We start from the raw sequence: 23,997 nt of genomic DNA, 5'->3' as shown, positions 1-23,997 counted from the left end.
GTATCATCGGATGGGGCCACAGTGTCTTCTGATCCCTCCTGTCTCAGCCTCCAGTATTTATGCTGCAGTAGTTAATGTGTCGGGGGGCTAGGGTCAGTCTGTTACATCTGGAGTATTTCTCTTGTCTTATCCGGTGTCCTGTGTGAATTTAAATATGCTCTCTCTAATTCTCTCTTTCTCTCTTTCTGTCTTTCTCTCGGAGGACCTGAGCCCTAGGACCATGCCTCGGGACTACCTGGTATGATGACTCCTTGCTGTCCCCAGTCCACCTGGCCGTGCTGCTGCTCCAGTTTCAACTGTTCTGCCTGCGGCTATGGAACCCTGACCTGTTCACCGGACGTGCTTGTTGCACCCTCGACAACTACTATGATTATTATTATTTGACCATGCTGGTCATTTATGAACATTTTAACATTTTAACATCTTGACCATGTTCTGTTATAATATCCACCCTGCACAGCCAGAAGAGGACTGGCCACCCCTCATAGCCTGGTTCCTCTCTAGGTTTCTTCCTAGGTTTTTGGCCTTTCTAGGGAGTTTTTCCTAGGGAGTTTTTCGTAGCCACCGTGCTTCTTTCACATGCTTTGCTTGCTGTTTGGGGTTTTAGGCTGGGTTTCTGTACAGCACTTTGAGATATCAGCTGATGTACGAAGGGCTATATAAAAATAAATTTGATTTGATTTTTGATTTGATGAACGCAGCTCCTTAACAGCATCAGCTCATTGTTAATCAGCCTCCACACCTGTCCTTACTCTCCTTAAAACCCCTTACATCTAGATGTTCCGCTAGCGGAACACCGCTCCAATATCCAATGATAGGGCGTGGCGCGAATTACAAATTCCTCGAAAATCCGAAAACTTCAATTTTTCAAACATATGACTATTTTACACCATTTTAAAGACAAGACTCTCCTTTATCTAACCACACTGTCCGATTTCAAAAAGGATTTACAACGAAAGCAAAACATTAGATTATGTCAGGAGAGTATCCAGCCAGAAATAATCAGACACCCATTTTTCAAGCTAGCATATAATGTCACAAAAACCAAAACCACAGCTAAATGCAACACTAACCTTTGATGATCTTCATCAGATGACACTCCTAGGACATTATGTTATACAATACATGCATGTTTTGTTCAACCAAGTTCATATTTATATCAAAAACCAGCTTTTCACATTAGCATGTGATGCTCAGAACTAGCATTCCCACCTAACACTTCCGGTGAATTTACTAAATTACTCACGATAAACGTTCACAAAATACATAACAATTATTTCAAGAATTATAGATACAGAACTCCTTTATGCAATCGCGGTGTCCGATTTTAAAATAGCTTTTCGGTGAAAGCACATTTTGCAATATTCTGAGTAGATAGCCCGGCCATCACAGGCTAGCTATTTTGACACCCACCAAGTTTGGTACTCACCAAACTCAGATTTACTATAAGAAAAATTGGATTACCTTTGCTGTTCTTCGTCAGAATGCACTCCCAGGAATTCTACTTCAACAACAAATGTTTGTTTGGTTCCAAATAATCCATAGTTATATCCAAATAGCGGCATTTTGTTCGTGCGTTCAAGACACTATCCGAAGGGTAACCAAGGGTGACGCGCCGGCGCATATCGTGACAAAAAAATTCAAAATATTCCATTACCGTACTTTGAAGCATGTCAAACGCTGTTTAAAATCAATTTTTATGCGATTTTTCTTGTAAAATAGCGATAATATTCCGACCGGGAGTCGTTGTTTTCATTCAAAGACTGAAAATGTAAAATGGACTCTTCATGTGCACGCGCGCACCCGTCTCATTGTTCTCAGATCGACCACTATCCAAATGCGCTACTGTTTTTCAGCCATGGACTGCAAAGTCATCATTCAACGTTCTGGCGCCTTCTGAGAGCCATTGGGAGCCTTAGAAATTGTCACGTTACAGCAGAGATCCTCTGTTTTCAATAAAGAGGCTAAAGAAGGCCAAGAAATGGTCAGAGAGGGCACTTCCTGTTTGGAATCTTCTCAGGTTTTGGCCTGCCATATGAGTTCTGTTATACTCACAGACACCATTCAAACAGTTTTAGAAACTTTAGGGTGTTTTCTATCCAAATCAAACAATTATATGCATATTCTAGTTTCTGGGCAGGAGTAATAAACAGATTAAATCGAGTACGTTTTTTATCCTGCCATGAAAATACTGCCCCCTATCCCTAACAGGTTAATCACCACTGCCACCCCACTTAAACCTAACCAAACAGTGTTCTGCAGTGCATGCTGTGTTGCACGACACTGTGTTCTACTAGCATTATCAAGTTTACATGAGCAAGTTAATTGTTATCTTTTTTAGAATCTCACACCTGGTCAGGTTTAATTCCCTAACGTCTACTCTGTTTGTCTCTCAACCTCGCTATTAAAATCAGTTGACTCTTGGCTCTTCATGCTTTAGAGTTTTATTTCATTTTTAATTGCTGTCTTTAGGCTCTTTAAATCCCTCATTCCTCTCCTAACACAGAACAACAAGCTGCCTGCTTTCACAACATTTCCTCTGCGCCAAGCTAGCCAGCTACACGGCCCATTCCTAGCATGCTCTTCCAAACACATTTCACAATTACGTCCCTGCTTCACCAAACCCACAAGCGCATGCCGCGGCCAAATGTAAGCCGTATACCCAGTTCCTCAGTGGACCTGTGAGACCGTGCCACCAACAATCAAGTCCCGTCTATTCAACCATCGCCATTACAGTAATTCATTTTCAAGAATTCAATACATTCTATATTAATTTCCATTCATGTTAAGAGTAATTGATATACTTTGCTTGGCACTCTTCATTATGCCACTAAATTAAGCTTGTCCAGGGTCACGTGTGCCACATGTTTTGGCAGGACAGACGTATCATATTGCATCAGGTTATTGCAAAAGCACCATATTGGCCACATCCTTTCATCCTGTAGACTAGTCTTCTCACTCTAGAAATACCATCTTCATATCATTGCATGGCGTTCGTCCAGCCATGATTGTTTTCACATACTATGATCTCTCACTCTGTCGGAAAGGGGGCATGCTCTGAGGCCGTTAAAAGGGGTTCATCTTTACAATTTCTTAATTTTGACCAATACTGTTCTCGTAACTGGTTCGCCTTGGCAGTATTCTACTCGCCTCAAGGCCTGCAGTCATTTGTCTCCTCCTCAGTCAGCAGTTCCAGTGCTGGTTCTGGATGCTGGTGGGGGGGTCCGGGGTGGTCCTTGGACTGGGGAGTCATGGCGGCCACGGTGATGACACTGTTACCTTTCAGTCTTCTCCATTCCTTCCGGAGATTCAGGCTATGTCCGCTCTACCAGAGAGTCAGCGCCAGTTGCGGTCAAGTCACTGTTACCGTTGTACATCAAAATAAAATAATAGTGAGACAGCGGGAATCAACCTCAAATCTCCACCAAGCAGAGTTGTGCGTAATGAAGAGAAAAGAGAGTCATATCTATATTTCAATTCGTCCTGGCGGGATTACAACCAGCAATAATTATGCCTGGGCTGAACCTCATTGGCTATGTCGTGTCTTTGGCTATGCCGGATTAAGTGATATGACATGCTATTCTATAAAATCATTTCTCTGTAATTAATATTAACTGATTAAGCTAATCAGGTAGATAATTAACTAGAAAGTCGGGGCACCACAAAATAATGTTTATAGAGCTGTTATCTTCCGAATCCTTTACATCAATAGCAGTCAATATTTCATTGTCACTTTGTTTAGTCTCATCTGAAAGTTGTAAATTCTTGTTTATCTTGGCGAACCCTGGCTAACAAGTTGAATCAGCAATAAAAAATGTCATTTAATTATTTATTTACTAAATACCTAAATAATCACACAGAATTACATATACACAGAATATATCATACATTGATTACAAATTATGTCATAAAGGAAAACGTCCTTAGCGGACGGAACAGATATGACAGCTGGTTACACAAAGCGTGGTTGGGCTTGAGTGAAAGAGCGGGAAGACTGAGTAACAAAGGGAGAAGCTATGCTATCGTAAATACAGAATCTTATGCATTCTAAATAACCGCCTATTTGAAAAAGGAAAATGGAATAAATATTTACTCTGAGCTGCGCTTCGGTAGATTGGTCTTAGATGGTTGTCCAGTATGGATCTCTGGTCCTCTGAAGACTGTCTAGTGGTGCACAGGAGCATGGTATAATGGATACTCTGTCCGTCCTCTCCTAGCCCACGTTTAGCGGGCGGAGGGGGTAGCACTTCTTTAGTGAATAAGAGTTCAAAGTTCATACCAAGTTGCCATACTTTAAGCTCATGCTATATTCTGGCTGGTATAGTCGAAATTCATCCTTCCGGCGTGTCGGTTGTGACCTTCACATTGAAATTCGATGCCAACTTCGTTAGGTTCTCGCTGATGTTGGCTTAGTTCTGTAGGTGGTCTTTGTCCTTTCAACGTGGGTACTGCCAGTCCGCACATCCTTGGAACAGGTTATTATCTGAGCCCTTTTAACCTGTTAGGGATAGGGGGCAGTATTTTCACGGCCGGATAAAAAACGTACCCGATTTAATCTGGTTACTACTCCTGCCCAGAAACTAGAATATGCATATAATTAGTAGATTTGGATAGAAAACACTCTTAAGTTTCTAAAACTGTTTGAATGGTGTCTGTGAGTATAACAGAACTCATATGGCAGGCCAAAACCTGAGAAGATTCTATATAGGAAGTGCCCTGTCTGACAATTTGTTCTCCTACTAGGGCATCTCTATCAAAAATACAGCATCTCTGCTGTAACGTGACATTTTCTAAGGCTTCCATTGGCTCTAGGAAGGTGCCAGAAAGTGGAATGAGAGCTCTCAAGTCTCTGGGCGAAAAACAGCAGGGGTTTTTGTGAGTGGTCCTTCTGAGAACAATGACACTGGAGATGCGCGTGCACGAGATGACTCCATGTTTTACTTTCAGTGTTTGAACGAATACAACGTCGCCCAGTTGGAATATTATCACTATTTTACGAGAAAAATGGCATAAAATTTGTATTTTAAACAGCGTTTGACATGCTTCAAAGTACGGTAATGGAATATTTTGAAATTTTTTGTCACGAAATGCGCCGGCGCGTCGCCCTTCAGATAATTACCTGAACGCATGAACAAAACAGAGCTATTTCAATATAACTATGGATTATTTCGAACCAAAACAACATTTGTTGTTGAAGTAGAAGTCCTGGGAGTGCATTCTGATGAAGAACAGCAAAGGTAATCCAATTTTTCTTATAGTAAATCTGAGTTTGGTGAGGGCCAAACTTGGTGGGTGTCAAAATAGCTAGCCGTGATGGCCGGGCTATGTTCTCAGAATATTGCAAAATGTGCTTTCACCCGAAAAGCTATTTTAAAATCGGACACCGCGATTGCATGAAGGAGTTCTGTATCTATAATTCTTAAAATAATTGTTATGTATTTTGTGAACATTAATCGTGAGTAATTTAGTAAATTCACCGGAAGTTTGCGGTGGGTATGCTAGTTCTGAGCATCACATGCTAATGTAAAAAGCTGGTTTTTGATATAAATATGAACTTGATTGAACAAAACATACATGTATAGTATAACATAATGTCCTAGGAATGTCATCTGATGATCATCAAAGGTTAGTGCTGCATTTAGCTGTGGTTTTGGTTTTTGTGACATATATGCTTGCTTTGAAAATGGCTGTGTGATTATTTTTGGGAGGGTACTCTCCTGACATAAACTAATGTTTTGCTTTCTCTGTAAAGCCTTTTTGAAATCGGTCAGTGTGGTTAGATTAACGAGAGTCTTATCTTTAAAATGGTGTAAAATAGTCATATGTTTGAGAAATTTAAGTTATAGCATTTTTGAGGTGTTTGTAATTCGCGCCACGCCATACTATTGGATATTGGTGAGGCGTTCCGCTAGCGGAACGTCTGTCCCTAACAGGTAATGTAGGACCGTCGCCCTAACATCCTCGGAACAGGTTATTATTTGAGCCCTTTTAACGTAGGACCGTCGCCCTAACATCCTCGGAACAGAAAGTTACATTTTTGTCAAGGGGCTTATATAGGATTGGGAGAGAGGGCTGTGTTTCATAGTTTACAACCCATGTCTGTTTACTTGAGCAGAGCCTCTGAGTGAGCAGAGTGGTGTTCTTCTGACAAACTGTTCTCTCATTAAGAAGCTAAAAATTACATTTCATCTTTTCAGAAATAGTTTCATATTTAAACATTTAAATTGCACAACAATTCCATGTGAATCTGATAACTAGAATGTGTAGATTTTCCAAGATACAGTTTATGTCGTCCTATCATCAGTAATCATGTCTCAGACGCCAACTGAACTGACATCATATTCATTAAGTCCCAACGCATATTTTCAACTAGTTTGATAACCGAAATATGGTAAAATTTCAAATTTTTTGATGTCAACAGACTCTCTCTCAATGTTATCAAAGGGATTTTCAATAGTCACATCGGTAGAGTAGAGAGAGGAAAAAGGGGAAAGGTATTTATGGGGGTCATAAACCTCAGGCCAATGTCATGACAGCTACAATATTGCCTCTGCGAAGGAATACCAGAAGACAGCCACTCAAGCCTTTTCAACTCTGCCTTTCCACCGCTGCCTCTAGTGGAGGCAAGAAGAAGTGTAAAAAAGCAGCTTTGGGTACACTTCATTCTTGCCACCACTAGAGGTAGTGTGGTGGCAAGACTGAGTGGAAACTGTTTCGGTTCACGACCCAGACCCACTGTTGCTGACTCTACTCTCGCCTGGACTACTTCTGACACAGCATATACTACTGACACCTTTTTTTCTGTTTCTACTTAGATGCAAGATAATGTGCACCTGTCAGCTGAAACATCACGAAGTCTAAACAGCAAATTAGTGAAATGCAGCCCAAGGCACCATCTTCTCTTTCACATGTATAGCAGTCTGGTATGAGACAAAAAATTTGCCAGGGCTGACTAAATTTCGTCCCAAGTCGTCCCTGGCGTGGGCATAGGGTTAAGATTTCAACCAGCATTAATCACGCCTTGTCTGGACCTTATAGGTTATGATATCGCCTCTGTGAAAGAATACCAGAAGACAGCTACTCAAACTGTTTGCAGTATCTCACACAGGTTCTCATCAAATGGCATTTGTTTTTCTTACATTGGTATGTCTAGTAGTTAGTCCCCTACCTAACACTTTGGTGGATTCTTGATTACATGTAATTCTTGGCAAGGTGGGGTAGTTGCCTTTTTTTCCTGTAGAAAACCAATATCGAGAGCAAAAGCATTTTGGGTAATCTGCACCACTGACTCAGCTGCAATGGGTCGCGAACCCAAAACCTTTTGTACTCAATATTGCCACCGCTGCCTCTAGTAGAGGCAAGAAGAAGTGTATAAAGTGGCTTTGGGTACACTTATTTCTTGCAACATTAGAGGCAAAGCTGAAACTATGGACCCAAACCTGCGGTTGCTTAGTCTATTCTCCCCTAGACTACTTCTGACACAGCATATAAACTCAGCAAAAAAGAAACATCCTCTCATTGTCAACTGCGTTTATTTTCAGCAAACCTAACATGTGTAAATATTTGTATGAACATAACATGATTCAACAACTGAGAAATAAACTGAACAAGTTCCACAGACATGTGACTAACAGAAATGGAGTAATGTGTCCCTGAACAAAGGGGGGGGTCAAAATCAAAAGTAGCAGTCAGTATCTGGTGTTGCCACCAGCTGCATTAAAACCTCTTTGGGATAGAGGACAGTATTTTCACGTCCGGATGAAAAGCATGCCCAAAGTAAACTGCCTGCTACTCAGGCCCAAAAGCTAAGATATGCATATAATTGGTAGATTTTGATAGAAAACACTCTACAGTTTCTAAAACGTTTAAAATAATGTCTGTGAGTATAACAGAACTTATTTGGCAAGCAAAACCCTGAGGACAAACCATCCAGGAAAAAAATAATTGAGTTCACTGTGTTTTCTATTGGTTTCTATGGGAAACTAGATTTATGAGGCACCTGGTTGCAGTTCCTATGGCTTCTACTAGATGTCAACAGTCTTTAGAAATTGGTTGATGTTTTTCCTTTGAGAAATTAAGAAGTACGGCTATTCAGTATGAGTGTCAAGCCAAGTGGACTCTTTTGTTTGGTGCGCACAACGTGTAGCTCGCCCAATTTGATTTTATCCGCTATTGAACACAGTATATTCCTTGCTTAAATTTGATAGATTATTTATGTTTTAGGATACCTAAAGTTGGATTAGGAAAGTTGTTTGAAATGTTTGGACCAAGTTTACAGATAATTTATTAGATAATTTCTAGTCATGTTGGGCGAGTTGGAACCGGTGTTTTTCTGAATCAAACATGCCAAATAAATGGACATTTTGGGGATATAAAGAAGGAGTTTATCGAACAAAAGGACCATTTGTGATGTTTCTGGGACACATTGGAGTGCCAACAGAAGAAGATCTTGAAAGGTAAGGCATGAATTATATCGTTATTTCTGACTTTCGTGTCTCACCTCCCTGGTTGAAAAATGTTTGTCATGCATTTGTATACAGGGTGCTGTCCTCAGATAATCGCATGGTTTGCTTTTGCCATAAAGCTTTTTTGAAATCTGACATGGTGGCTGGATTAACAAGAAGTTAAGCTTTATTTTTATGTATTACACTTGTGATTTCATGAAAGTTAAATATTTATAGTAATTTAATTTGAATTTGGCGCTCTGCCATTTCACTTGATGTTGTCAAATCGATTCCGCTAAAGGGATTTGATCCCTAAGAAGTTTTCAATTACTGCAGTGCATCTCCTCCTCATTGACTGCACCAGATTTTCCAGTTCTTGTGTGAGATGTTACCCCACTCTTCCACCAAGGCACCTGCAAGTTCCCGGACATTTCTGGGGGGAATGGCCCTAGCCCTCACCCTCTTATCCAACAGGTCCCAGACGTGCTCAATGGGATTGAGCTCCCATCGCTGCCATGCAAGAACACTGACATACCTGTCTTGCAGGAAATCACGCACAGAACGAACAGTATGGCTGGTGGCATTGTCATGCTGGAGGGTCATGTCAGGATGACCCTGCAGGAAGGGTATCACATGAGGGAGGAGAATGTCTTCCCTGTAACGCACAGCGTTGAGATTGCCTGCAATGACAACAAGCTCAGTCCGATGATGCTGTGACACACCGCCCCAGACCATGACGAACCCTCCACCTCTATCCCGCTCCAGACTACAGGCCTCGGTGTAACGCTCATGCCTTCGACGATAAACGCGAATCCGACCATCAACTTTGGTGAGACAAGACCGCGTCTCGTCAGTGAAGAGCACTTTCTGCCAGTCCTGTCTGGTCCAGCGACGGTGGGTTTGTACCCATAGGCGATGTTGTTGCCGGTGATGTCTGGGGAGTACCTGCCTTACAACAGGCCTACAAGCCCTCAGTCCAGCCTCTCTCAGCCTATTGCGGACAATCTGAGCACTGATGGAGGGATTGTGAGTTCCATTTTCTTTTGGAAAAGTTTAATTGTTGCATTTCCTTTAAAAACAGCTCATATATTTTTGTACATCATTTTATACACATAAAAATGGCATAAAAGCATAAAACACAGCATTTGAATATTATATTTACATTTGATAAAAGTACATGTTGTTAAAAACAATCGAAACAACCATACATTTTTCTTGTAAAACATCCAATCTGTAAAAGCCATTTAAAATGTGCACAAATGATTTAACAAAAGTAAAACATTTTTAAGACATGAAAACATGTTAAAAAGTCCCTTTGTTAAAAAGCTGTCTTCGGTCCTTTGTACAGGAACGGGATGAGTCCTTATCAAGCTCGCCTCCTCCTGCTCTTCTGAATCAATAACCGTCCTGTCCTTTGGGGCCCAGAGGAGATCCCTCCCCTAGGCGCATCGCCCTAGGTGCCACAGCACTGTCAGCCGTGGTCGCCGGGACCTTGGGTGTTGTGGAGGACACTTCGCCTGGGGTCGAGGACCCCTTTTTTCTGTACCACCCCAGGGCTTCCGTGGCTACCATGGCCACTGTCTGGGGGGTGGTCTCTACTTGTTTCGCTACCAGCAGGTTGTTGGAGGGACACAGTGCATCCTTCAAACACGTGAGGGTGGGCCAGAGCTTAGTGAAGGACATTAAGTCCTCCCCTGCTGGCAGACATGGGGAGATCAGGGGTCCCTGGTGGCTCTGCGCTCCCAGAGCAAAAGCCTCACCGACTCATCTTGGCCGCAGCTTGGTTGGGGGCATGCTGATGTGCTCGCCATGCCCCGGGAGTGCATAACGGCCCTGACCGGGAGGATCTCGTGGGCGACCATCCAGGACAGGTCCCGGTGCCGATTCAGCAGAGCAGGATGGGCCACATTGCGCCAAACCATTGTGTGCTTGCCTATAGCAAGCCCGTGCACTGGACCCCCTGGTTCCCACTCGTGCACAAGACAGAGAAGAGAGCGGTGTTTAGTTAAGTAGAGCAGAAAGGAGAGGGGCGGGAGAGGATTTTAAGGTAGATGGGTCAAGTGTTTTATTGCAAGGGTTGCGCAGGGATTTTAACCTGTTATGGCTAGGGGGCAGTATTTTCACGGCCGGATAAAAAACGTACCCGATTTAATCTGATTATTACTCCTGCCCAGAAACTAGAATATGCATATAATTATAGAAAACACTCCAAAGTTTCTAAAACTGTTTGAATGGTGTCTGTGAGTATAACAGAACTCATTTGGCAGGCCAAAACCTGAGAAGATTCCATGCAGGAAGTGGCCCTGTCTGACAATTTCTTGCCCTTCTTGATTATCTCTATCCAATACAGGGGATCTCTGCTGTTACGTGACACTTCCTACGGCTCCCATGGGCTCTCAGAAGGCGGCAAAAAGCTGAATCGTGGCTTTGCAGGCTCTGGCTGAAAAACATTAGCGCGTTTGGATAGTGGCTGGTCACAGTACTGTGAGACTCAGGCTCGTGCACGAGTTGACTCCATGTTTTATCTTTGAACGAAAACCACCACTCCCGGTCGGAATATTATCGCTTTTTTACGAGAAAAAATGGCATAAAAATTGATTTTAAACAGCGGTTGACATGCTTCGAAGTACGGTAATGGAATATTTAGAATTTTTTTGTCACGAAATGCGTCGTGCGTGTGACCCTTCGTCACCCTTGGATAGTGTCTTGAACGCACGAACAAAACGCCGCTATTTGGATATAACAATGGATTATTTTGAACCAAACCAACATTTGTTATTGAAGTAGCAGTCCTGGGAGTGCATTCTGACGAAGAACACCAAAGGTAATCAAACTTTTATAATAGTAAATCTGATTTTGATGAGTGCTAAACTTGCTGGGTGTCTAAATAGCTAGCCCTGTGATGCCGGGCTATCTACTGAGAATATTGCAAAATGTGCTTTCACCGAAAATTCTATTTTAAAATCGGACATATCGAGTGCATAGAGGAGTTCTGTATCTATAATTCTTAAAATAATTGTTATGCTTTTTGTGAACGTTTATCGTGAGTAATTTAGTAAATTCACCGGCAGTGTTCGGTGGGAATGCTAGTCACATGCTAGTCACATGCTAATGTAAAAAGCTGGTTTTTGATATAAATATGAACTTGATTGAACAAAACATGCATGTATTGTATAACATAATGTCCTAGGGTTGTCATCTGATGAAGATCATCAAAGGTTAGTGCTACATTTAGCTGTGGTTTGGGTTTATGTGACATTATATGCTAGCTTGAAAAATGGGTGTCTGATTATTTCTGGCTGGGTACTCTGCTGACATAATCTAATGTTTTGCTTTCGTTGTAAAGCCTTTTTGAAATCGGACAGTGTGGTTAGATTAACGAGAGTCTTGTCTTTAAAATGGTGTAAAATAGTCATATGTTTGAGAAATTGAAGTAATAGCATTTCTAAGGTATTTGAATAATGCGCCACGGGATTCCACTGGCTATTGAGTAGGTGGGACGATTTCGTCCCACCTAGCCCAGAGAGAGGTTAGAGATGCCATCTGTTATGCTAGAGACAGAAACATGTGGCTTGAAGTCTTAAATTTAGATTTTGAAAAAGCTTTTGATCGGATCTCGCACCAGTACCTCTTCAAGGTACTGCAAAAAATGGGCTTCCCGGTCAGGTTCTTAGCTTGGGTAGGACTGCTGTATGGGGATATCACCAGCAAAATCCTTGTAAATGGGTATTTGTCAAAAGCAGTGGGAGTACAACGCTTCATCCATAAGGGCTATCCGTTATCTCCTCTTCTGTTTGTGGCCTGCATCAAACTACTGGCACAGGTCTTGCGAAGGGACCAACGGATCAGTAGGGTGGGTATCCCGGGGAGTGGGGGGGATGACCGCCGAGTGCATTTTTTACATGGATGACGTTAACATTTTATGCACTAACCTTTTATCTGTCAACAGGACCCTGGAAAGGACTGAGCTTCTGGGGCGAGACTGAACAGAGACAAGCCAGAAGCCCAATTTTTTGGACCATGGACAGACCCAGACTTGACCAGACTACCAATGACAGTTAACCTGTTGAGGGTAGGGGGCAGTACTGACACGGCTGGATAAAAAACGTACCCAATTTAATCTGGTTACTACTCCTGCCCAGTAACTAGAATATGCATGTAATTATTGGCTTTGCTTAGAAAACACTCCAAAGTTTCTAAAACTGTTTGAATGGTGTCTGTGAGTATAACAGAACTCAAATGGCAGGTCAAAACCTGAGAGATTCCTTTACAGGAAGTGGCCTGTCTGACCATTTATTGTCTTTCTTTGACATCTCTTTCTAAAACTTAGGATCTCTGCGGTAACGTGACACTTCCCACGGCTCCAATAGGCTCTCAGAGCCCGGGAAAAACCTGAATGTCGTCATTCCAGCCCCAGGCTGAAACACATTATCGCCTTTCTCAAGTGGCCGATCAAGGGACAGTGGGCTTAGGCGCGTGCACTGGCAGCCCCCGTCTTTGTGTTTTTTCCTCTGTTTACCGAAAAGGAGATTCCCGGTCAGAATATTATCGCTTTTTTACGAGATAAATTGCATAAAAATTGATTTTAAACAGCGGTTGACATGCTTCGAAGTACGGTAATGGAATATTTAGATTTTTTTTGTCACGAATTGCGCCATGCTCGTAACCCTGATTTACCCTTTAGGATAGTGTCTGGAACGCACGAACAAAACCTCGCTGTTTGGATATAACTATGGATTATTTGGGACCAAACCAACATTTGTTATTGAAGTAGAAGTCCTGGGAGTGCATTCTGACGAAGACAACAAAGGTAATAACATTTTTGTTATAGTAAATCTGATTTTGGTGAAGGCTAAACTTGCCGGGTGTCTAAATAGCTAGCCCGTGATGGCTCGGCTATGTACTTAGAATATTGCAAAATGTGCTTTCACCAAAAAGCTATTTTAAAATCGGACATATCGAGTGCATAGAGGAGTTCTGTATCTATAATTCTTAAAATAATTGTTATGCTTTTTGTGAACGTTTATCGTGAGTAATTTAGTAAATTGTTAGTAAATTCCCTGGAAGTTTGCTAGTTCTGAACGTCACATGCTAATGTAAAAAGCTGATTTTTGATATAAATATGAACTTGATTGAACAAAAAATGCATGTATTGTATAACATAATGTCCCTGTAGCTCAGTTGGTAGAGCATGGTGTTTGCAACGCATGGTGTTTGCAACGCCAGGGTTGTGGGTTCGATTCCCACGGGGGGCCACCACAGGAGAAAAAAAAAATAATTATGAAATGAAATGTATGCATTCACTACTGTAAGTCGCTCTGGATAAGAGCGTCTGCTAAATGACTAAAATGTAAATGTAAATGTCCTAGGGTTGTCATCTGATGAAGATCATCAAAGGTTAGTGCTGCATTTAGCTGTCTTCTGGGTTTTTGTGACATTATATGCTAGCTTGAAAAATGGGTGTCTGATTATTTCTGGCTGGGTACTCTGCTGACATAATCTAATGTTTTGCTTTCGTTGTAAAGCCTTTTTGAAATCGGACAGTGTGGGTAGATTAACGAGAGTCTTGTCTTTAAATAGCTGTAAAATAGTCATATGTTTGAGAAATTGAAGTAATTGGATTTTTAAGGTATTTGAAAATCGCGCCACTGGATTACACTGGCTGTTGCGTAGGTGGGACGAATTCGTCCCGCCTAGCCCAGAGAGGTTAACTTCTATGGGCTAGGTGGGACATTAGCGTCCCACTCTATTCAACAGCCAGTGGAATCGCGTGGCGCGAAATACAAATACCTCAAAAATGCAATAACTTCAATTTCTCAAACATATGTCTATTTTACACCGTTTGAAAGATAAGACTCTCGTTAACCTCTCTAGGCTAGGCGGGACGAATTCGTCCCACCTACGTAACAGCCACTGCCAGCCTGTGGCGCGATTTTCAAAACCTTAAAAATCCTATTACTTCAATTTCTCAAACATATGACTATTTTACAGCCATTTAAAGACAAGACTCTCGTTAATCTAACCACACTGTCCGATTTCAAAAAGGCTTTACAACGAAAGCAAAACATTAGATTATGTCAGCAGAGTACCAAGCCAGAAATAATCAGACACCCATTTTTCAAGCCAGCATATAATGTCACCAAAACCCAGAAGACAGCTAAATGCAGCACTCACCTTTGATGATCTTCATCAGATGACAACCCTAGGACATTATGTTATACAATACATGCATGTTTTGTTCAATCAAGTTCATATTTATATCAAAAAACAGCTTTTTACATTAGCATGTGACGTTCAGAACTAGCATACCCCCGCAAACTTCCGGGGAATTCGCTAACATTTTACTAAATTACTCACGATAAACGTTCACAAAAAGCATAACAATTATTTTAAGAATTATAGATACAGACCTCCTCTATGCACTCGATATGTCCGATTTTAAAATAGCTTTTGGTGAAAGCACATTTTGCAATATTCTAAGTACATAGCCCAGGCATCACGGGCTCGCTTATTTAGACACCCGGCAAGTTTAGCACTCACCATAATCATATTTACTATTATAAAAGTTTGATTACCTTTTGTTGTCTTCGTCAGAATGCACACCCAGGACTGCTACTTCAATAACAAATGTTGGTTTGGTCCAAAATAATCCATCGTTATATCCGAATAGCGGTGTTTTGTTCGTATGCGTCCAGACACTATCCGAAATAGTAAAGAAGTGTCGCGCGCATGGCGCAATTCGTGACAATAAAATTCTAAGTATTCCATTACCGTACTTCGAAGCATGTCAACCGCTGTTTAAAATCAATTTTTACGACATTTTTCTCGTGAAAAAGCGATAATATTCCGACAGGGAATCTCCTTTTCGGCAAACAGAGGAAAAAATCCCAAAGGCGGGGGCGGTCGGGGTCACGCGCATAAGCCAGTGTCCCTTGATCGGCCACTTGAGAAAGGCGATAATGTGTTTCAGCCTGGGGCTGGAATGACGACATTCTGTTTTTTCCCGGGCTCTGAGCGCCTATGGACGACGTGGGAAGTGTCACGTTAGAGCAGAGATCCTTAGTAAATGATAGAGATGGAAAAGAAGTTCAAGAAATGGTCAGACAGGCCACTTCCTGTAAAGGAATCTCTCAGGTTTTGACCTGCCATTTGAGTTCTGTTATACTGACAGACACCATTCAAACAGTTTTAGAAAATTTAGGGTGTTTTCTATCCATATGTAATAAGTATATGCATATTCTAGTTACTGGGTAGGAGTGGTAACCAGATTAAATCGGGTATGTTTTTTATCCAGCCGTGTCAATACTGCCCCCTATCCTAAACAGGTTAATCCAACCACGTTGTCCGATTTCAAAAAGGCTTTATAGCGAAAGCAAAACGTTAGATTATGTCAGGAGAGTACCCAGCCAAAATAATCACAGACATTTTCAAAGCAAGCATATATGTCACAAAAACCCAAACCACAGGTAAATGCAGCACTAACCTTCGATGATCTTCATCAGATGACACTCCTAGGACATTATGTTATACAATACATGCATTATTGTTCAATCAAGTTCATATTTATATAAAAAAAACCTGTTGCTGAGTCTATTCTCCCCAAGACTACTTCTGACTATATTTCAAGTCATTCCAAGCAGGGTTTTGGGATAAGTTTTCAACCAGCAATAATCACTCCTCAGCTGGACCTCACAGGTTATGATATCGCCTCTGCGAAAGAATATCAGGATACAGCTACTCAAACTGTTTGCAGTATCTCGCACAGCTTTCAGCAAACTGTATTATTTTTTGTTACATTGGTATGTCTAGCAGTTAGCCCCTACCTAACACTTTGGTGGATTCTTGATTGCATGTAATTAATGGCAAGGTGGGGTCCTTGTTCCATAGATGTTACCTTTTTCCTGTACAAAACCAATATCGAGAGCAAAGCCCTTTGGGTAATCATCACCACTGGCTCAGCTGCAATGGGTCGCGAACCCAAAACCTTTTCAATTAAATCTTGCTGTCGCTGCCTCTAGTGGAGGCAAGAAGAAGTGTGTAAAGTGGCTTTGGTTAACTTACTTCTTGCAACAATTAGAGGCAGTGTCGGGGCAAAGCTGAAATTGTGGGCCCAAACCCTCTATTGCTGAGTTTATTCTCCCCAACACTACTTCTGACACAGCGTATGCTACTGCCACCTTTTTTCTGTTTCTACCTAGTTGCAAGATAATGTTCACCTGTCTGCTGAAACATCAAACATTTTGAAGAGGAAATGAGTTTGATGCAGTCCATCTTTGGTCTTGACACTATCTTCTCTTTCACATATATAGCAGTCTCACATGAGACTATCAAAAATTGCCAGGGATGACTATATTTCAAGTTGCCCCAAGCGGGGTATTGGGTTAAGTTTTCAACCAGCAATAATGACGCCTCAGATGGACTTCATAGGCTATGATATCGCCACTGCAAAAGAATGTCAAATTACAGCTACTCAAACTGTTTGCAGTGTCTTGCACAGCTTCTCCGTTAACGGTATTATTGTGTTTTTACATCGGAATGTCTAGAAGTTCGCCCCCTACTTAACACTTTGGTGGATTCTTGATCACATGTAATTCATGGCAAGGTGGGGTACTTATACAATAGATGTTACCTTTTTCCAGTAGTAAAAAAAACTATATCGAGAGCAAAGCATTTTGGGTAATCTGCAGCACTGGCTCAGCTGCAATGGGTCACAAACCCAAAACTTTTTCAACTCAACCTAGTGGAGGCAAGAAAAACTGTATAACCTGGCTTTGGGTACCTTACTTCTTGCAAGAATTAGAGGCAGTGTGAGGGCAAAGCTGAAAGTGTGGGCCCAAACCCCCCTGTTGCTGAGTCTATTCTCCCCAAGACTACTTCTGACTATATTTCAAGTCATTCCAAGCAGGGTTTTGGGATAAGTTTTCAACCAGCAATAATCACTCCTCAGCTGGACCTCACAGGTTATGATATCGCCTCTGCGAAAGAATATCAGGATACAGCTACTCAAACTGTTTGCAGTATCTCGCACAGCTTTCAGCAAACTGTATTATTTTTTGTTACATTGGTATGTCTAGCAGTTAGCCCCTACCTAACACTTTGGTGGATTCTTGATTGCATGTAATTAATGGCAAGGTGGGGTCCTTGTTCCATAGATGTTACCTTTTTTCCTGTACAAAACCAATATCGAGAGCAAAGCCCTTTGGGTAATCATCACCACTGGCTCAGCTGCAATGGGTCGCGAACCCAAAACCTTTTCAATTAAATCTTGCTGTCGCTGCCTCTAGTGGAGGCAAGAAGAAGTGTGTAAAGTGGCTTTGGTTAACTTACTTCTTGCAACAATTAGAGGCAGTGTCGGGGCAAAGCTGAAATTGTGGGCCCAAACCCTCTATTGCTGAGTTTATTCTCCCCAACACTACTTCTGACACAGCGTATGCTACTGCCACCTTTTTTCTGTTTCTACCTAGTTGCAAGATAATGTTCACCTGTCTGCTGAAACATCAAACATTTTGAAGAGGAAATGAGTTTGATGCAGTCCATCTTTGGTCTTGGCACTATCTTCTCTTTCACATATATAGCAGTCTCACATGAGACTATCAAAAATTGCCAGGGATGACTATATTTCAAGTCGCCCCAAGCGGGGTATTGGGTTAAGTTTTCAACCAGCAATAATCACGCCTCAGATGGACTTCATAGGCTATGATATCGCCACTGCAAAAGAATGTCAAATTACAGCTACTCAAACTGTTTGCAGTGTCTTGCACAGCTTCTCCGTTAACGGTATTATTGTGTTTTTACATCGGAATGTCTAGAAGTTCGCCCCCCTACTTAACACTTTGGTGGATTCTTGATCACATGTAATTCATGGCAAGGTGGGGTACTTATACAATAGATGTTACTTTTTTCCAGTAGTAAAAAAACTATATCGAGAGCAAAGCATTTTGGGTAATCTGCAGCACTGGCTCAGCTGCAATGGGTCACAAACCCAAAACCTTTTCAACTCAACCTAGTGGAGGCAAGAAAAAGTGTATAACCTGGCTTTGGGTACCTTACTTCTTGCAAGAATTAGAGGCAGTGTGAGGGCAAAGCTGAAAGTGTGGGCCCAAACCCCCTGTTGCTGAGTCTATTCTCCCCAAGACTACTTCTGACTATATTTCAAGTCATTCCAAGCAGGGTTTTGGGATAAGTTTTCAACCAGCAATAATCACTCCTCAGCTGGACCTCACAGGTTATGATATCGCCTCTGCGAAAGAATATCAGGATACAGCTACTCAAACTGTTTGCAGTATCTCGCACAGCTTTCAGCAAACTGTATTATTTTTTGTTACATTGGTATGTCTAGCAGTTAGCCCCTACCTAACACTTTGGTGGATTCTTGATTGCATGTAATTAATGACAAGGTGGGGTCCTTGTTCCATAGATGTTACCTTTTTTCCTGTACAAAACCAATATCGAGAGCAAAGCACTTTGGGTAATCAGCACCAATGGCTCAGCTGCAATGGGTCGCGAACCCAAAACCTTTTCAATTAAATCTTGCTGTCGCTGCCTCTAGTGGAGGCAAGAAGAAGTGTGTAAAGTGGCTTTGGTTAACTTACTTCTTGCAACAATTAGAGGCAGTGTCGGGGCAAAGCTGAAATTGTGGGCCCAAACCCTCTATTGCTGAGTTTATTCTCCCCAACACTACTTCTGACACAGCGTATGCTACTGCCACCTTTTTTCTGTTTCTACCTAGTTGCAAGATAATGTTCACCTGTCTGCTGAAACATCAAACATTTTGAAGAGGAAATGAGTTTGATGCAGTCCATCTTTGGTCTTGGCACTATCTTCTCTTTCACATTTATAGCAGTCTCACATGAGACTATCAAAAATTGCCAGGGATGACTATATTTCAAGTCGCCCCAAGCGGGGTATTGGGTTAAGTTTTCAACCAGCAATAATCACGCCTCAGATGGACTTCATAGGCTATGATATCGCCACTGCAAAAGAATGTCAAATTACAGCTACTCAAACTGTTTGCAGTGTCTTGCACAGCTTCTCCGTTAACGGTATTATTGTGTTTTTACATCGGAATGTCTAGAAGTTCGCCCCTACTTAACACTTTGGTGGATTCTTGATCACATGTAATTCATGGCAAGGTGGGGTACTTATACAATAGATGTTACTTTTTTCCAGTAGTAAAAAAACTATATCGAGAGCAAAGCATTTTGGGTAATCTGCAGCACTGGCTCAGCTGCAATGGGTCACAAACCCAAAACCTTTTCAACTCAACCTAGTGGAGGCAAGAAAAAGTGTATAACCTGGCTTTGGGTACCTTACTTCTTGCAAGAATTAGAGGCAGTGTGAGGGCAAAGCTGAAAGTGTGGGCCCAAACCCCCCTGTTGCTGAGTCTATTCTCCCCAAGACTACTTCTGACTATATTTCAAGTCATTCCAAGCAGGGTTTTGGGATAAGTTTTCAACCAGCAATAATCACTCCTCAGCTGGACCTCACAGGTTATGATATCGCCTCTGCGAAAGAATATCAGGATACAGCTACTCAAACTGTTTGCAGTATCTCGCACAGCTTTCAGCAAACTGTATTATTTTTTGTTACATTGGTATGTCTAGCAGTTAGCCCCTACCTAACACTTTGGTGGATTCTTGATTGCATGTAATTAATGACAAGGTGGGGTCCTTGTTCCATAGATGTTACCTTTTTTCCTGTACAAAACCAATATCGAGAGCAAAGCACTTTGGGTAATCAGCACCACTGGCTCAGCTGCAATGGGTCGCGAACCCAAAACCTTTTCAATTAAATCTTGCTGTCGCTGCCTCTAGTGGAGGCAAGAAGAAGTGTGTAAAGTGGCTTTGGTTAACTTACTTCTTGCAACAATTAGAGGCAGTGTCGGGGCAAAGCTGAAATTGTGGGCCCAAACCCTCTATTGCTGAGTTTATTCTCCCCAACACTACTTCTGACACAGCGTATGCTACTGCCACCTTTTTTCTGTTTCTACCTAGTTGCAAGATAATGTTCACCTGTCTGCTGAAACATCAAACATTTTGAAGAGGAAATAAGTTTGATGCAGTCCATCTTTGGTCTTGGCACTATCTTCTCTTTCACATATATAGCAGTCTCACATGAGACTATCAAAAATTGCCAGGGATGACTATATTTCAAGTTGCCCCAAGCGGGGTATTGGGTTAAGTTTTCAACCAGCAATAATGACGCCTCAGATGGACTTCATAGGCTATGATATCGCCACTGCAAAAGAATGTCAAATTACAGCTACTCAAACTGTTTGCAGTGTCTTGCACAGCTTCTCCGTTAACGGTATTATTGTGTTTTTACATCGGAATATCTAGAAGTTCGCCCCCTACTTAACACTTTGGTGGATTATTGATCACATGTAATTCATGGCAAGGTGGGGTACTTATACAATAGATGTTACCTTTTTCCAGTAGTAAAAAAAACTATATCGAGAGCAAAGCATTTTGGGTAATCTGCAGCACTGGCTCAGCTGCAATGGGTCACAAACCCAAAACCTTTTCAACTCAACCTAGTGGAGGCAAGAAAAAGTGTATAACCTGGCTTTGGGTACCTTACTTCTTGCAAGAATTAGAGGCAGTGTGAGGGCAAAGCTGAAAGTGTGGGCCCGAACCCCCTGTTGCTGAGTCTATTCTCCCCAAGACTACTTCTGACTATATTTCAAGTCATTCCAAGCAGGGTTTTGGGATAAGTTTTCAACCAGCAATAATCACTCCTCAGCTGGACCTCACAGGTTATGATATCGCCTCTGCGAAAGAATATCAGGATACAGCTACTCAAACTGTTTGCAGTATCTCGCACAGCTTTCAGCAAACTGTATTATTTTTTGTTACATTGGTATGTCTAGCAGTTAGCCCCTACCTAACACTTTGGTGGATTCTTGATTGCATGTAATTAATGGCAAGGTGGGGTCCTTGTTCCATAGATGTTACCTTTTTCCTGTACAAAACCAATATCGAGAGCAAAGCACTTTGGGTAATCAGCACCACTGGCTCAGCTGCAATGGGTCGCGAACCCAAAACCTTTTCAATTAAATCTTGCTGTCGCTGCCTCTAGTGGAGGCAAGAAGAAGTGTGTAAAGTGGCTTTGGTTAACTTACTTCTTGCAACAATTAGAGGCAGTGTCGGGGCAAAGCTGAAATTGTGGGCCCAAACCCTCTATTGCTGAGTTTATTCTCCCCAACACTACTTCTGACACAGCGTATGCTACTGCCACCTTTTTCTGTTTCTACCTAGTTGCAAGATAATGTTCACCTGTCTGCTGAAACATCAAACATTTTGAAGAGAAAATGAGTTTGATGCAGTCCATCTTTGGTCTTGGCACTATCTTCTCTTTTACATTTATAGCAGTCTCACATGAGACTATCAAAAATTGCCAGGGATGACTATATTTCAAGTTGCCCCAAGCAGGGTATTGGGTTAAGTTTTCAACCAGCAATAATCACACCTTAGATGGACTTCATAGGCTATGATATCGCCACTGCAAAAGAATGTCAAATTACAGCTACTCAAACTGTTTGCAGTGTCTTGCACAGCTTCTCCGTTAACGGTATTATTGTGTTTTTACATCGGAATGTCTAGAAGTTCGCCCCCTACTTAACACTTTGGTGGATTCTTGATCACATGTAATTCATGGCAAGGTGGGGTACTTATACAATAGATGTTACTTTTTTCCAGTAGTAAAAAAACTATATCGAGAGCAAAGCATTTTGGGTAATCTGCAGCACTGGCTCAGCTGCAATGGGTCACAAACCCAAAACCTTTTCAACTCAACCTAGTGGAGGCAAGAAAAACTGTATAACCTGGCTTTGGGTACCTTACTTCTTGCAAGAATTAGAGGCAGTGTGAGGGCAAAGCTGAAAGTGTGGGCCCAAACCCCCTGTTGCTGAGTCTATTCTCCCCAAGACTACTTCTGACTATATTTCAAGTCATTCCAAGCAGGGTTTTGGGATAAGTTTTCAACCAGCAATAATCACTCCTCAGCTGGACCTCACAGGTTATGATATCGCCTCTGCGAAAGAATATCAGGATACAGCTACTCAAACTGTTTGCAGTATCTCGCACAGCTTTCAGCAAACTGTATTATTTTTTGTTACATTGGTATGTCTAGCAGTTAGCCCCTACCTAACACTTTGGTGGATTCTTGATTGCATGTAATTAATGACAAGGTGGGGTCCTTGTTCCATAGATGTTACCTTTTTTCCTGTACAAAACCAATATCGAGAGCAAAGCCCTTTGGGTAATCAGCACCACTGGCTCAGCTGCAATGGGTCGCGAACCCAAAACCTTTTCAATTAAATCTTGCTGTCACTGCCTCTAGTGGAGGCAAGAAGAAGTGTGTAAAGTGGCTTTGGTTAACTTACTTCTTGCAACAATTAGAGGCAGTGTCGGGGCAAAGCTGAAATTGTGGGCCCAAACCCTCTATTGCTGAGTTTATTCTCCCCAAGACTACTTCTGACTATATTTCAAGTCATTCCAAGCAGGGTTTTGGGATAAGTTTTCAACCAGCAATAATCACTCCTCAGCTGGACCTCACAGGTTATGATATCGCCTCTGCGAAAGAATATCAGGATACAGCTACTCAAACTGTTTGCAGTATCTCGCACAGCTTTCAGCAAACTGTATTATTTTTTGTTACATTGGTATGTCTAGCAGTTAGCCCCTACCTAACACTTTGGTGGATTCTTGATTGCATGTAATTAATGACAAGGTGGGGTCCTTGTTCCATAGATGTTACCTTTTTTCCTGTACAAAACCAATATCGAGAGCAAAGCACTTTGGGTAATCAGCACCACTGGCTCAGCTGCAATGGGTCGCGAACCCAAAACCTTTTCAATTAAATCTTGCTGTCGCTGCCTCTAGTGGAGGCAAGAAGAAGTGTGTAAAGTGGCTTTGGTTAACTTACTTCTTGCAACAATTAGAGGCAGTGTCGGGGCAAAGCTGAAATTGTGGGCCCAAACCCTCTATTGCTGAGTTTATTCTCCCCAACACTACTTCTGACACAGCGTATGCTACTGCCACCTTTTTCTGTTTCTACCTAGTTGCAAGATAATGTTCACCTGTCTGCTGAAACATCAAACATTTTGAAGAGGAAATGAGTTTGATGCAGTCCATCTTTGGTCTTGGCACTATCTTCTCTTTCATATATATAGCAGTCTCACATGAGACTATCAAAAATTGCCAGGGATGACTATATTTCAAGTCGCCCCAAGCGGGGTATTGGGTTAAGTTTTCAACCAGCAATAATCACGCCTCAGATGGACTTCATAGGCTATGATATCGCCACTGCAAAAGAATGTCAAATTACAGCTACTCAAACTGTTTGCAGTGTCTTGCACAGCTTCTCCGTTAACGGTATTATTGTGTTTTTACATCGGAATGTCTAGAAGTTCGCCCCCTACTTAACACTTTGGTGGATTCTTGATCACATGTAATTCATGGCAAGGTGGGGTACTTATACAATAGATGTTACTTTTTTCCAGTAGTAAAAAAACTATATCGAGAGCAAAGCATTTTGGGTAATCTGCAGCACT

General features: G+C 41.8%; 14 non-coding genes across 14 annotated transcripts; all 14 read right to left on the bottom strand.

The window, feature by feature from the left end:
- Nucleotides 1-6,919: 6,919 nt before the first annotated feature.
- On the bottom strand, nt 6,920-7,065 carry LOC123725755 (U4 spliceosomal RNA). The gene has a single exon (XR_006758269.1). It is a non-coding gene; the product is annotated as a U4 spliceosomal RNA (small nuclear RNA).
- Nucleotides 7,066-16,030: 8,965 nt separating this feature from the next.
- LOC123725691 (U4 spliceosomal RNA) lies at nt 16,031-16,166 on the bottom strand. The gene has a single exon (XR_006758207.1). It is a non-coding gene; the product is annotated as a U4 spliceosomal RNA (small nuclear RNA).
- Nucleotides 16,167-16,756: 590 nt separating this feature from the next.
- On the bottom strand, nt 16,757-16,898 carry LOC123725679 (U4 spliceosomal RNA). Its single transcript, XR_006758196.1, has one exon. It is a non-coding gene; the product is annotated as a U4 spliceosomal RNA (small nuclear RNA).
- A 397-nt stretch (nt 16,899-17,295) lies between these two features.
- On the bottom strand, nt 17,296-17,431 carry LOC123725749 (U4 spliceosomal RNA). The gene has a single exon (XR_006758263.1). It is a non-coding gene; the product is annotated as a U4 spliceosomal RNA (small nuclear RNA).
- A 591-nt stretch (nt 17,432-18,022) lies between these two features.
- Nucleotides 18,023-18,164, bottom strand: LOC123725669 (U4 spliceosomal RNA). The gene has a single exon (XR_006758186.1). It is a non-coding gene; the product is annotated as a U4 spliceosomal RNA (small nuclear RNA).
- A 396-nt stretch (nt 18,165-18,560) lies between these two features.
- Nucleotides 18,561-18,696, bottom strand: LOC123725729 (U4 spliceosomal RNA). The gene has a single exon (XR_006758243.1). It is a non-coding gene; the product is annotated as a U4 spliceosomal RNA (small nuclear RNA).
- A 591-nt stretch (nt 18,697-19,287) lies between these two features.
- Nucleotides 19,288-19,429, bottom strand: LOC123725668 (U4 spliceosomal RNA). Its single transcript, XR_006758185.1, has one exon. It is a non-coding gene; the product is annotated as a U4 spliceosomal RNA (small nuclear RNA).
- A 395-nt stretch (nt 19,430-19,824) lies between these two features.
- On the bottom strand, nt 19,825-19,960 carry LOC123725728 (U4 spliceosomal RNA). Its single transcript, XR_006758242.1, has one exon. It is a non-coding gene; the product is annotated as a U4 spliceosomal RNA (small nuclear RNA).
- Nucleotides 19,961-20,551: 591 nt separating this feature from the next.
- LOC123725678 (U4 spliceosomal RNA) lies at nt 20,552-20,693 on the bottom strand. The gene has a single exon (XR_006758195.1). It is a non-coding gene; the product is annotated as a U4 spliceosomal RNA (small nuclear RNA).
- Nucleotides 20,694-21,089: 396 nt separating this feature from the next.
- LOC123725748 (U4 spliceosomal RNA) lies at nt 21,090-21,225 on the bottom strand. Its single transcript, XR_006758262.1, has one exon. It is a non-coding gene; the product is annotated as a U4 spliceosomal RNA (small nuclear RNA).
- Nucleotides 21,226-21,814: 589 nt separating this feature from the next.
- Nucleotides 21,815-21,956, bottom strand: LOC123725682 (U4 spliceosomal RNA). Its single transcript, XR_006758199.1, has one exon. It is a non-coding gene; the product is annotated as a U4 spliceosomal RNA (small nuclear RNA).
- A 395-nt stretch (nt 21,957-22,351) lies between these two features.
- Nucleotides 22,352-22,487, bottom strand: LOC123725727 (U4 spliceosomal RNA). The gene has a single exon (XR_006758241.1). It is a non-coding gene; the product is annotated as a U4 spliceosomal RNA (small nuclear RNA).
- Nucleotides 22,488-22,893: 406 nt separating this feature from the next.
- LOC123725688 (U4 spliceosomal RNA) lies at nt 22,894-23,029 on the bottom strand. The gene has a single exon (XR_006758204.1). It is a non-coding gene; the product is annotated as a U4 spliceosomal RNA (small nuclear RNA).
- Nucleotides 23,030-23,619: 590 nt separating this feature from the next.
- On the bottom strand, nt 23,620-23,761 carry LOC123725831 (U4 spliceosomal RNA). The gene has a single exon (XR_006758344.1). It is a non-coding gene; the product is annotated as a U4 spliceosomal RNA (small nuclear RNA).
- Between the last annotated feature and the right edge of the window lie 236 nt (nt 23,762-23,997).

Source organism: Salmo salar, chromosome ssa12, assembly GCF_905237065.1.
Source record: "Salmo salar chromosome ssa12, Ssal_v3.1, whole genome shotgun sequence".
NCBI classification, from domain to species: Eukaryota; Metazoa; Chordata; class Actinopteri; order Salmoniformes; family Salmonidae; genus Salmo; species Salmo salar.
This window is presented reverse-complemented; position numbering and strand designations above follow the sequence as displayed.